This window comes from Furipterus horrens, unplaced genomic scaffold (assembly GCF_987537825.1).
Source record: "Furipterus horrens unplaced genomic scaffold, mFurHor1.1.pri manual_scaffold_5, whole genome shotgun sequence".
Classification (NCBI taxonomy): domain Eukaryota; kingdom Metazoa; phylum Chordata; class Mammalia; order Chiroptera; family Furipteridae; genus Furipterus; species Furipterus horrens.
The window spans coordinates 139,107,035-139,120,193 of record NW_028327175.1 but is presented as its reverse complement, the minus strand read 5'-3'; the positions used below and the strand labels follow the sequence as shown (position 1 = coordinate 139,120,193).

Sequence of the window (13,159 nt, the reverse complement as noted above, 5' to 3'; positions counted from 1 at the left end):
CTGCCTGAGTTATAAAAGCAATCTGAGATGGCTGCTACTTGGGCTGGGCTTGGAGATTTCCAGGTGAAGCCAAGCTGTGAATATAAGCTGGTTGCTGCTAGTGCCCTACTGGGGCCACTTAGGGAGAGGTATGGGGGCTGGGGACTCACTGAGGCTGGCTGTTGCTTGTTTGAGAGGATTTTGGAAATTGTGAAGCATGAGCCAAGACCAGCCATTCATGTGGAAAAGACTCTGTTAATAGCTTGGGTGGGCCCAAAAATTGGGTGGGACGGAATCTCAGGGGATCTCCAAGATGGGCAAACAGTGTTAGCCAGGTTGATAGAGTATCAGATATGGCATCCGCCTGCTGGCTTTGTGGTTCTGTGCAGGGAGGGTTTAGAAAATAAACAATGGCCTCTGCCTGCCTTTCTGTCTGGGAGAAAGCTGTCCAGCTCTCGCCTTGATGCCAAACACTTCAGTTCCTCCCTGTATGTCACCGGTGCCCTTAAAACTGCTACCCTGGTGCTGGAGCTCAGAGAGAATGAGGCTGAGTAAGTCCATGTGTGGGTTCTTTAAGAGGAATTGCTTGGGACCCCAGAAGTTTCTTCCACCAACTCAATCCCTGCTGGGTTTTGCAGCTAAAAGTTATGAGGACTTAACTTCCTAGCTTGGAACTCTAGGCTCAGGGGCCTGGGACTCCTGGCTCCCAAAATATCCCTCTTGTACTTTTGTCTGCCACATGTGGATGTAGGACCAGTCATTTCATTCTCTGCCCCTCCTACTAGTCTGGATGGATGTGGTTTCTTTAATTCCATAGTTGCCAGACTTCCGTTCAACTTGATTTCGACAGTTCTGAGTGATGGTTGTTCTATAATTTAGTTGTAATTCTGATGTGGTTGTGAGAGGAGGTGAGCCATGTTCACCTAGTTCTCTCCCCTAAACAATTTTCAACATTTATATCAAAGAACAACTAATCCTGTATTTGAATTAGATAGGTTCTTTATTTTAAACAAAACAAAAACAATAATATATAAAGTTAATACTTCAAACTCAGAACTAATTTTACATATGGGTTATCTTCTTCATAGATGCTCCATGATCCCAGAACAGCAAGGACAGCTAAAAGATCCCTGTCATGGTCTCTAAAGATACATTTAAATCACAGGTAAGAAGAGTTATCAACCTGTAACTAATTCTCTGAAGACAGCCCTCCAAGGAAAGCAAACCACTAACACCCATATTCTGTATTCTTTTTTATCTTCTCTTGAGGGCTCAGTTCCATCCATATATGCTCTGGTTCTAGTAGAAAGAGAATCCGGCCTCTTCAGCTAATGCTGATCAGGAAGCTTAACCTACACTCTGCCTTAATATGATTCTCCATGCCTGTACTGATCCAAGGCACAGTGTCTAATACATAGTAGGCACCCATAAATGGTAACCTAACCTTATATTATAATGATCATCACAATTATGGTCATGGGGGAGGGGTGAGATGTAAATAGATAACCTCAGTAACCACCATACTATTAATAACATTCTGAACATTTACTCATGCAAATTCCAGTTGCATATTGTCATCTCCAAAGGTCAAAAACATTCAATGGACAGGCTAGTAATAGGAAAAAACAGGTAAATAACTAACTCTCCCTTTGCAACTGCTATAGGTGAGCCACTGTTTAGTTTGTGGTTCTCAACAGGTGACAATTTTGCTCATCAAAGGCACATGTGGCAATGTGTCACAACTGAACTGTCAAAACTGAAGGGTGCAACTGGCAACTAGTGGTCACCTATGGGTAACAGATACTAGGTGATCTTTATTCTTTGTACTTTTCAGAATAGAAAGAATCTTTGAAAAGACAAAACTTAATGGACTTGAATTCACCAGGTTCTGTTTACTAGGTTTACAAAGCCCACAGTGGAATTTTATTTTCCTGTTATTAACTTGGATCAGCTACATCACAAAATAATAGGGCTAATTAATAAAGAAAAAATTTGGACTTCAGTTCCAGTCACTGTTCTGGCTGATAACTTGGTTGCCTTAAGAAACTAGTTGGTTGGCTCACAACTGAGACAACTGCCAAAAGAATTTTCAAGTTTGTGATGTGAGGTGAAAGCTTTAAGCAGACAGTGGAATCAAATCCGCAGCCTAATTCCAGAACTTACTTCCTTACTTAAGTGCAGACCTAATGTGGTTTGGTTCAATGTTGCTGTCAATTTTAGGCTCCATTTCATTGCTTTCTACACATAGAATAAGAACTTTCAGGTAGTATAGAAAGTAATGGCCTAGACTGACTTTTCTTAAACCACTGATGCTATTCTGTTTCTTTATTTAGATACAACCTTTGATTTACTCCTCGTGCCCCAACTAGCAGGCTGCCTACAACTATGAAATTATATCTGTGCTCTGTGTCCAGAAAAAAATACTTAACATTTTCTTCTTCTCTTCACAGCAATAGTAGCATTGTTATCATTATTAGTCCACAGTTACTGAACACTTAAGTATATGATGGAGACATATACATTGCATGCATTTCCTCATTTAACTCTCACTACAAACTTATAAGGTAGATACTATTATTGTCCTCATTTTGCTGTTGAGAAAAGAGGTTTGAAGAGGAACATAAATGGCAGAGTCCAGGCACTGTGGCTCCAGAATCCCTATAGCAATACAAGCCAAAGAACAGTAATTATGGACATTCTCATTTAGCCCCTAAAGGATTTGCATCAGAATGGACTGTTCCACAATACTATGACCAATCCATAAAAGCAATGTTCAAATACTCAAGACTATTAGGTAAAAGAGTGAACCCACTTCGTGTTACTTCAGCAGGCAAAAACTAGGTTTAATGTTGGGAGGCATAAGAAGAGTAACTGATGTTTATGTAGCCAATGAACAATTAGAACAGTCCTCACTGCTTAGTGTCAGGAACACCACACAGTTACACTGAGTAGTCAGGTAGAGGCTTGAATACTATTTGTGATGTAGTTTTAAAACTATTTTTTTTTAAGGACACATGCTTTCTCTCTGGCCGGTGTGGTTCAGTTAGCTAGTGCACCTTCCTGTAAAAATCAAAAGGTCGTGAATAGGATTCCTGGTCAGGGCATATGCCTAGGTTGTGGGTTCAATCCCCAATCAGGGCACAAATGAGAGGCAGCCAATCAATGTTTCTCTCTCACATTGATGTTTCTCTCCCTCCTTTCCCCTCTCTCTAAAATCAATAAGCATGCTATAAAGTCAATAAGCAGACTATAAACAGTGACTCACCTATAGCAGGATTTTTAAAAAAGGATATATGCTTTCTTCCACTGAAATCTTATGGAAGCATAATTCATAAAACTAAACTACTCTGTTTCAAGAGGAGGAGAAGTCACTGACCCCACTCCACCATCCCAAAGCCCCTCAGTGGCAGTGACATTGTCAAGAATCCCCTAGTCTCTGAGAATAATAATTTAAAAATTAATATAGAATCCCTAAGTCCCTTAAACATCCTTATAATCAGTGTTTTGAACTCTGCATCTGAGATATTGCTTATCTCTATTTTATTTAGCTCTTTTTCTGGGGTTTTGATCTGTTCTTTCATTTGGGCCTTGTTTCTTTGTCTCCTCGTTTTGGCAGCCTCCCTGTGTTTGTTTTTATGTATTAGTTAGAGCTGCTTTGACTCCCTGTCTTGGTAGTGTGGCCTAATGTAGTAGGTGTCCTGTAGGGTCCAGTGGCACAGCCTCCGCTATCACCCAAGCCGGGTACTCGAGGTGAGCCCTTCAAGTGGGCTGAGTACACCCTCCTCTTATAGCTGATCCTTGGTTGCTGTTAGCAGGTCAATGGGAGGGATTTTTCCAGTCCAGTCAGCTACAAGGATTGACTGTGACCACTTATCACCAACTTCCTTAGTGAGGATCTCAGCAGCATAAAAAAGATCCAGACAGAAATAAAGGATACACTAATTGGAATAAAAGAATAATTAATTTACTGGGAAATAACAGTAAAGTAGATGAAGCCGAAAATCAAATCAATGATTTGGAACATAAGGAAGAAAAAAACAACTAATCAGAACAAGAAGAATAAAGAATCCAGAAATATGAGGATAGTATAAGCAGCCTTTGGGACAACTTCAAGCATTCCAACATTCACAACATAAGTGTGCCAGAAGAAGAAGAGGAAGAACAAGAAATTGGAAATCTATTTGAAAAAATAATGAAAGAAAACTTCCCTAATTTGGTAAAGGAGATAGACAAGCAAATCCAGGAAAGCATTCTCATGATTGCCAGATGGGAGGGTGTTGGGGAAATGGGAGGTGAGAGGATTAAGAAGTACAAATAGGTAATTACAGAATAGACATGTAAAGAACAGTATAGGAAGTGGAGTAGCCAAAGAACTATATGCATGACCCCTGGACATGAACAATGGTGTGGGGATTGCCTGAGGGAGTGGGCGGAGAGGGTGGGGAGGGCAAAGGGGAAAAAATCAGGAAAACTGTAATAGCATAATCAATAAAATATAATTTTAAAAATTATATTTTTTAATATTTAATAATGATGTATTATGAAATTAGACAAATTGATATTAAAGTTTATATGGAAAAACAAACACCTAAGAATAACTAGAAAAACAGTAAGAAAGAAAAACTTTACGTGGGTGACTAGTCTTACCTGACATTAAAACATACTATAAAGTCTCTATTATGAAAAGAATATAACACTGAGACTTAAGAAGAAAAACACAGATCAGTAGCAAAGAATAGAAAGAACAGAATTAGACCCAGATACATATGGATTAATATTTGACAAAAGTGACATTTAAACTCACTGGGAAAAAGACAAACTTTTTAATAAATAGACTTTGGACCACTAAGTAGTCTTTGCGGGAAAGATAAAATCAGATCCATATCTAACACCATTAATAGAATTAAACTCCCTATGGATAAGGTCACTACAATCATGTATCACATAAGGATTTTTGATCAACAACAGATTCCTTGAACCACAGTAGTATTATAAGATTATAATAGAGCTAAAATATTTCTATCACCTAGTGATGTCACAACCATTACAACATCATAAAACAACTGGAGTAAACAACCCTACTGCACGGCCAGTCATATATAAGTATAGCATACACAATTACAAACAGTACGTAATATGTGATAATAATAATAACTGACTGCTTTATGCATTTACTATATAATGCTTTTTTATTATAATTTTAGAGTATACTCTTTGTACTTACTTTTATATAAAAAGTTTGCTGTAAAAGGGGATACCCACAACAGCCTCATACATCTCATGTTTACCAGGCTCTTGGTTGCATAATTTTCTCTTGTGCTTGATTTAATCTCATATTGTTTTGTACAGTAACATGCTGTACAGGTTTGTAGCCTAGGACAATAATAGGCTCTACCATATAGTGTAGGTGTACAGTAGGCTATACCATCTAGGTGTGTGGAACTGCACTCTATGATATTCACACAATGACGAAATAACCTAATGATGCATTTCTTAGAACATAACCCTGTTGTTAAGTGACACATGACTGTAAATGTAAAAATAATTTTTTAAAAAGGTTTAAATTATACAAGTACCGGGAGAAAAGGTGGTGGAATTACTCTTTAACCTTGTTGAGGGAAAGGCTTTCTAACTTTGACTCAAAAATCCAGGGGTATGGATTAAAAATCTAAACTAAAGATCTGAGAGTTAAAACTCATAGAAGGCGACACAAGAGTAAAAGCTTCATAACATTGAACCAGGCAACGATTTTTTACATATGGCACCAAAAGCACAGATAACAACAGAAAAAAAAAGTGCCCTGGCTGGTGTGGCTCAGTGGGTTGAGTGCCGGCCTGCAAAGCGAAAGGTCACAGGTTCAATTCCCAGTCAGGGCACATGCCTGGGTTGTGGGCCAGGTCCCAAGTTGGGGTCATGCAAAAGGCAACGGATCAATGTTTCTCTCCCTCTCTCCTTCCTCCCCCAACCCCACGCCATAGCAATATTTTATCTGACATATCTCCCCAGGCAAGGGAAGCAAAAATAAAAATAAACAAATGGGTCTACATCAAAGTAAAAAATTTTTGCCCAGCAAAGGAGACAATCAACAAAACAAAAAGATAACCCACAAAATAGGAGAACATATTCACCGATACATCTGATAAGGAATTAATAACCCAAATTTATAAAGAACTTACAAAACTCAACACCAGAAAAACAAACAATCCAGTTAAAAATTGGGCAAAGGACCCGAATAGACACTCACCAAAGAGGACTTACAGATGGCCAGCAGACATATGAAAAGATGATCATAGTCACTAATCATCAAAGAAATGCAAATTAAAACCACAATGAGACACCACCTCACACCTGTCAGAATGGTATCATCAATAAATCAACAAACAAGTGCTGGCAAAAATGTGGAGAAAAGGTGACACTTTTGTACTGTTGGTGGGAATGCAGACTGGTGCAACCACTGTGAAGAGCAGTATGCAGATACCTCAAAAAATTAAAAATGAATTTGCCTTTGACCCAGTGATCCCACTTCTGGGAATATACCCGAAGAACCCCAAAACACTAATTCCAAAGAACATAAGCACCCCTATGTTCACTGCAGTGTTATTTAGTATCACCAAGATATGGAAGCAGCCCAAGTGTCCATCAGTAGATGAGTGGACTATGGGATATTTACACAATGGAACAACGCTCAGCCATTAAAAAAAAAAAAAAAAGGAATATATTACCTTTTACAACAGTATGGATGGACCTGGAGAGCATTATGCTAAGTGAAATAAGCCAGTCAGAGAAATACAAATACCAATGATTTCACTCATACATGGAATTTAATGAACGAACAAGCAAAATACAGACTCATAGATACAGAGCAGAGCAGGATGACAGCTACTGGATAAGTGGAGGGGGGCGGGGCGGTTAGGGGTAGAGAGATTGAATAAAAAGAAAAAGAACTCATGGACAACAGTGTGGTGATTCCAGGGGGAAAGAAGTATAAGGAGGTTAAATGATAATGGAAAAATACACACATGCACAAAATTTTTTTTAAAAGAGCCCTGACCAGGTGGTTCAGTTAGTTAGAGCGTCATCCCATGGACCAAAAGGTTGCAGGTTAGATCTCCTCCGGTCAGGGCACACACCTAGGTTGCAGATTCGATCCCCAGTGGGGACATGTACAGGAAGCAATTGATTGACATTTCTTTCTCCCCCTCTCTCTCTTTTTCTCTCCCCCGCCTTCATCTCGCTCTAAAATCAATAAACATTCACAGGTGAGGATTTTTTTAAAGTAATTTGACTACATCAAAACTTTAAAATCAAAGAATAATCAATAGAATGAAAAAGCAACTTCAAGTCAAGATAGTGGCATAAGTAAATACAGCTCACCTCCTCACACAACCACATCAAAATTACAACTAAATTATAGAACAACCATCACTCAGAACTGTCAGAAATCGAGTTGAATGGAAGACTGACAACTAGGGAATTAAAGAAGCCACATCCATCCAGACTGGTAGGAGGGGCAGAGACACAGAACAGGCTCATCCCACATCCACGTGTGATGGACAAAAGTTCAGGATATCTTAGGAGCAAGGAGTCGCAGCCCCAGCCCAGGGTTCCAGTGCCAGGAAGGTAAGCCCCTACAACTTCTGACCACAAATACCAGTGAGAATGATTGGTGGAACAGTCTTCTGGAGTTCCAAGCAGTTCCTCTTAAAGAACCCACACGCGGACTTACTCAGACTTACTCCCTCTGAGCTCCTGCACTGGGGTACCTGCTTGAAAGGCACCAGTGCCATAGGGAGAGGAATTGAAGTGTTTGGCATCAAGGCAAGAGCTGGGGTACAGCTTTCTCCCAGACAAAAAGGCAAGCAGAAGCCATTGTCTCTTTTCTGAACCCTCCCCCAACAGAGCCACAGAGCTGGAAGGTACATGCTGTATCTCATATTCCATCAACCTGGCTAACACTGTTTTCCCCACCCTGGAGATCCCCTGAGACTCCGTCCCACCCAAGCTGTTAACAGAGACTTTTCCATATGAACGGCTGGTCTTGGCTCACGCTTCACAACTTCCTAAATCCTCTCAGTCAAGCAACAGCCAGCCTCAGTGAGTCCCCAGCCCCCATACCTCTTCCTAAGGGGCCACAGAAAGGCAGTAGTGACAGCCAGCTTATATTCACAGCTTGGATTCACCTGGAAATCTCCAAGCCCAGCCCAAGTAGCAGCCATCTCAGATTGCTTTATAGCTCAGGGAGGGTGGTCCCAGGCAAAACACAGGTGGGGACTGACCTTGGCCTGCACCACCCAGAAAACTCCAGGGCCAGAGCATCCGGTGGACAGCTATAGACCACATCAGAGCACCACCACTCTGCTCCTGCACAGCTGATCCTCCACGGAGGGCAGAGGTTGGTGGTTAGCGGTCACAGCCAGTCCTTGCAGCTGACTGGCCTGGGTAAATCTCTCCCATTGATCTGACAACAGCAACCAAGGCTCAACTATAAGCAGGGGGTGTACTCAGACCACATGAAGAGTGCACCTTGAGTACCCAGCTTGGGTGATAGGGGAGGCTGTGCCAATGGACCCTACAGGACACCTACTAGATTAGTCACACTATGAAGACAGGGAGTCATAGCAACTGTACCTAAAACACAGAAACAAACACAGGGAGGTTGCTAAAAGGAAGAGACAAAGAAACATGGCCCAAATGAAAGAACAGATCAAAACCCCAGGAAAAAAAAAACTAAACAAAAGGGAGATAATCAATCTCTCAGATGTGGAGTTCAAAACACTGGTTATAAGGATGCTCAAAAAATTTAGTGAGGACTTCAACAGAATATAAAAGATCCCGTCAGAAACAAAGGATACACAAACTGAAATAAAGAACAATTTACAGGAAACAACAGTAGAGTGGATGAAGTTGAGAATCAAATCAATGACTTGGAACATAACAAAGAAAAAAACAGCCAATCAGAACAACAAGAAGAAAAAATCCATAAATATGAGGATAGTATAAGCAGCCTCTGGGACAACTTCAAGCATTCCAACATTCACAACATAGGTGTGCCAGAAGGAGAAGAGAAAGAGCAAGAATTGGTAATCTATTTTAAAAAACAATGAAAGAAAACATCCCTCATTTGGTGAAGGAAATAAGATATACAAGTCCAAGAGGCACAGAGAGTCCCAAACAAGATGGACAAAAAGAGGCCCACTCCAAGGCACATCACAATTAAAATGCCAAAGATTAAAGATAGAGAGAAAAGAAGTTAGCTACCTACAGGGAAATTCCCATAAGACTGTCAGTTAATTTCTCAGAAGAAACTTTGCAGGCTAGGCGGTATTGGCAAGAAATATTCAAAGTCATGAAAAGCAGTGTCCTACAATTAAAATTACTCTATCCAGCAAAGTTATCATTTAGAATTGAAAGGCAGATAAAGTGTTTCCCAGACAAGGTATAGCTAAAGGAGTTCATAATCATCAAATCATTATTATATGAAATGTTAAAGGGACTTATTAAAGAAAAAGGTCAAAACTATGAACATTAAAATGGCAATGAACACATAACTATCACCAGTTGAATCTAAAAAACAAACTAAGCAAACAAGCAGAAGAGAAACAGAATTATTGACTTGGAGAACACTAGGATGGTGGTCAGTGGGTGGGGTGTCTAGGGGAACCAGGGAGTGGGGTAAAAGGTGAGGGGATTAAGAAGTACAAATAGGTAATTACAGAATAGGCAGCGGGATGATAAGAACAAGTAATTGAAATGGAGTTGCCAAAGAACTCATATGCATGACCCATGGACATGAACAAAGGATGGGAATTGCCAGAAGGAGTGGGAGTTGCTGGGTGGAGGGGGGCAAAGTGGGAAAAACTGGGACAACTGTAATAGTATAACCAATAAAAAAATAAAAAGGCAATATGTGGAATGGGAGGAAATATTTGCACATCAAATAGCTGATAAGGGTTAATATCCAGACTATATAAAGAACTCCTACAATGCAACAACATTTTTTAAAAAACCTGATTAAATAATGAGCAGAGGAGTAGAATGGACTTTTTATGTAAACAAGACATACATATCAACATCATTATCATTAGAAAAATGGAAACAAAACCTCAGTGAAATACCACAAAATGGCTATTATCAAAAACAAATCAGAAAATAACAAGAGGATTTGGAAAAATCAGAACTCTTGTGCACTGCTCGTGAGAGTGTAAAATGGTGTAGCACTATGGAAAACAGTACGGCAGTTCCTCAGAAAATTAGAATCAGAATTACTATATGATCAAGCAGGCCACTTCTGGGTAATACCCAAAGAAATAAAAGAAAACTCACACAGATATTTGTACACTTATGTTCACAGCATCATTACTCACAAGGGTCAAAAGTAGAAGGAATCCAAGTGTCCACTGATGGATGAATGCATAAACAAAATCTGGTATAAACATATACTGGAATACTATACAGCCTTAAAAGCAAGGAAATTCTGCCTTGGCTGCATGGCTCAGTTGGTTAGAGCATAGTCCAGTACACTTAAAAATGGTTAAAATGGTAAATTTTAATGTACGTCAATTTCACCACAATAAAAATATACAATTAAAATCAATCAAAATAGAATAAAATCACTAACAAATGAACCTCACTGTATTATAAATGAACATAAGCTGAGGAGTGTGGGAAAGAAATAAACTAATGTAAAAAATAGTATTTTGGATACGATATGGCTAAAGACAAAAAGAACTGTACATAAATGTTATGATCTAGCTATCAAAAATACTTCTTACAGAGGTATGGGCTAGTAATTATGATCAAATAAGTATAGATAATGAAATCCAGTACATTCATTGTTAGAGACAGAATTTTAAATAAGGAAAGAGAGCCCTGACTGGTGTGGCTCAATGGACTGGGTGTCATCCTACAAAACAAAAGGTCACCAGTTCAAGCCCTGGTCAGGACATGTGCTTGGGTTTCAGGCCAAGTCCCTGGTTAGGGGTATGCAAGAGGCAACCGACTGATGTTTCTTTGAATACTGATGTTTCTCTCCCTCTCTTTCTCCCTCCCTCCCCCTCTCTCTAAAAATAGATAAGTAAAATATTTAAAAATAAAATATGGACAGAGAAAAAAATGGAAATAAACTTTGTAACACTACATTGGAATGACAGGTATCAATACAAACTCATGATTTTTAAATATATATACAGAAAAATAACTTTAAAAAATATATATAAATATAAATATGTGTATTTATGAGAGTAGCTAAACTGTCCACTAAAAGCAACAACACTTCAGTAACAGTGCGTACACCTAGTGCCCAGATCTTGGTCCCTAAACATAATTTTCCAATAAAAGGGATCAAGTGGTTGATTCCAGGGCTGGGGGAAAAGGAAAAAAGAAAAAAGAAAAAACACTAAGGTGATCCTGAAACATCTTATTGTGCCAGAAATAAGGAAATTCTCTAAAAAAGATGGGGGTTTATTGAAAGTACACAGGCGCCAACCCAAGGAGCTCCTAATGGCCAAAGCTAGAACAATTTGAGCAACAAAATAAAAAATGATAACACTGAATTTTAAATTTTAACCCAGAGAATACAATAAATATCTGTGAATCCATACTGATATACATAAATAAATAAATGAGGGAGAAAAACAGTTCTACCTCACAAAATTTCAGTTAGCTAATAAAGAAGGAAAGGAAAATAACCCTAGAGGTGCAGTAATACATGTTGCAGACAAGATCTACTGGTAGGGAAAAAAAAAACCCCAAAAACGATGTATTGGGGGATGCTAAAATGTTTGAGATACAAAAGGATTTGCATAGTTCCAAAGTATTTACCCAAGTTATTATCAACTACAAAGGTAATAATACTAATCTCTTGTGAAGTTCTCAGTCGTGGGCATTTAAAGTACATGTTTTATTTTTATTTCATAGTTACTCCTATAATAAAAAATAATCTATGCTAGTTGTAAACTTTTTTTTTTTTATGTATAAGGAAATGCAAATTACCTAAATTCCACCATCTAAAGACATACACATTCTTAAGGTATCTTCTTCAAGAAAATGCACTTACATACTTTTCTCATATAAATGGTTACCAATTTAGGTCCAACAACGCACTCTGTACTTAAGACTCCTTATTCATCACAGCACATATTCTATAGCTACCAACCAAAAAATCTTGAGGAAAAAGGCAAGGTAATAATGTTTTTGAGTATATGGTTACCCATCTGCTTTTCCATCACTTTCTGAAGACAACAAGCGAAGTTAGGCCTTGTACTTGGCTTTATTTACAAACCCGAGGGTATTTAAAATAAAGACAAATGCAAGTTTTAAAATATCCTGTTCCCAAGTGGGGTGAGGAGAGCCGTCTTTCCCCTCTGTGGCCCAGCATGGTAGTTGAAGCCCAAGCAGGATAAGGAGGCATATATTTGAGGGAACAGCCCCAAGTAGGGTGTCAAAGCTTAAACAGAATAAAAGGAGCAACCCCTCATGGGGGCAGCCTGACAGTGACAATGCTCTTGAAGCATCTCAAAGGGAAGCGGCAGGCAGCAATGATGAGATATTAGTTACAAGTAAGATGATGGATTAAATAAGTGTATTTATTAAGGATAATGAGAACAGGATCTTCACTATCAGGACTAGAAATTAGAAATATGAAAAAGAAATAGCTAAAATGAGCATTGTGGTTTTAGATGGAACTGGAGGTTACATGTGTGATCCACTGTTTCGAATATATAAGACAGATAAATATATCTGTGTGTACAGAATATTCACACATATACACATACATAGAGAATATCTACTCATTTGTATACATATATGTCTAGCTCTGTCTACTAAGAGGGACTGGGAGCAGTGATTCTCCTCCCAAACAGCAACGAGTACACCTAGCACTAAGAACTTGGTTTCTAAATTTTACTCTCCACTAAAAGGAACCAGGACTTCTTGGAGAAATGGTTGAGTCCAGGATTTGGGCAGGGGAAGTACAAAAAGAATGCAGGGATATCTTGTTGTGCCAAAAAATAAGAAAGTACTAAAAAAATAATGGGCATCAAATGGATACAGGAGCCAGCTTAAAAGGGCCCCCTACTGCCCATATCTGGAACAATTTAAGCATGAGAGTAAATAATGATAGTAATGGATGAAAACCCTTTAAATAAAACAGAACATCGTAAATCCACACTGATAATAAATA

The 13,159-nt window shown here is 38.9% G+C and overlaps 1 protein-coding gene across 4 annotated transcripts in view; it reads right to left on the bottom strand.

Moving 5' to 3' along the window:
• Positions 1-13,159, bottom strand: part of IDE (insulin degrading enzyme) — an 88,457-nt gene that overhangs the window by 70,282 nt on the left and 5,016 nt on the right. The window lies entirely within an intron of this gene.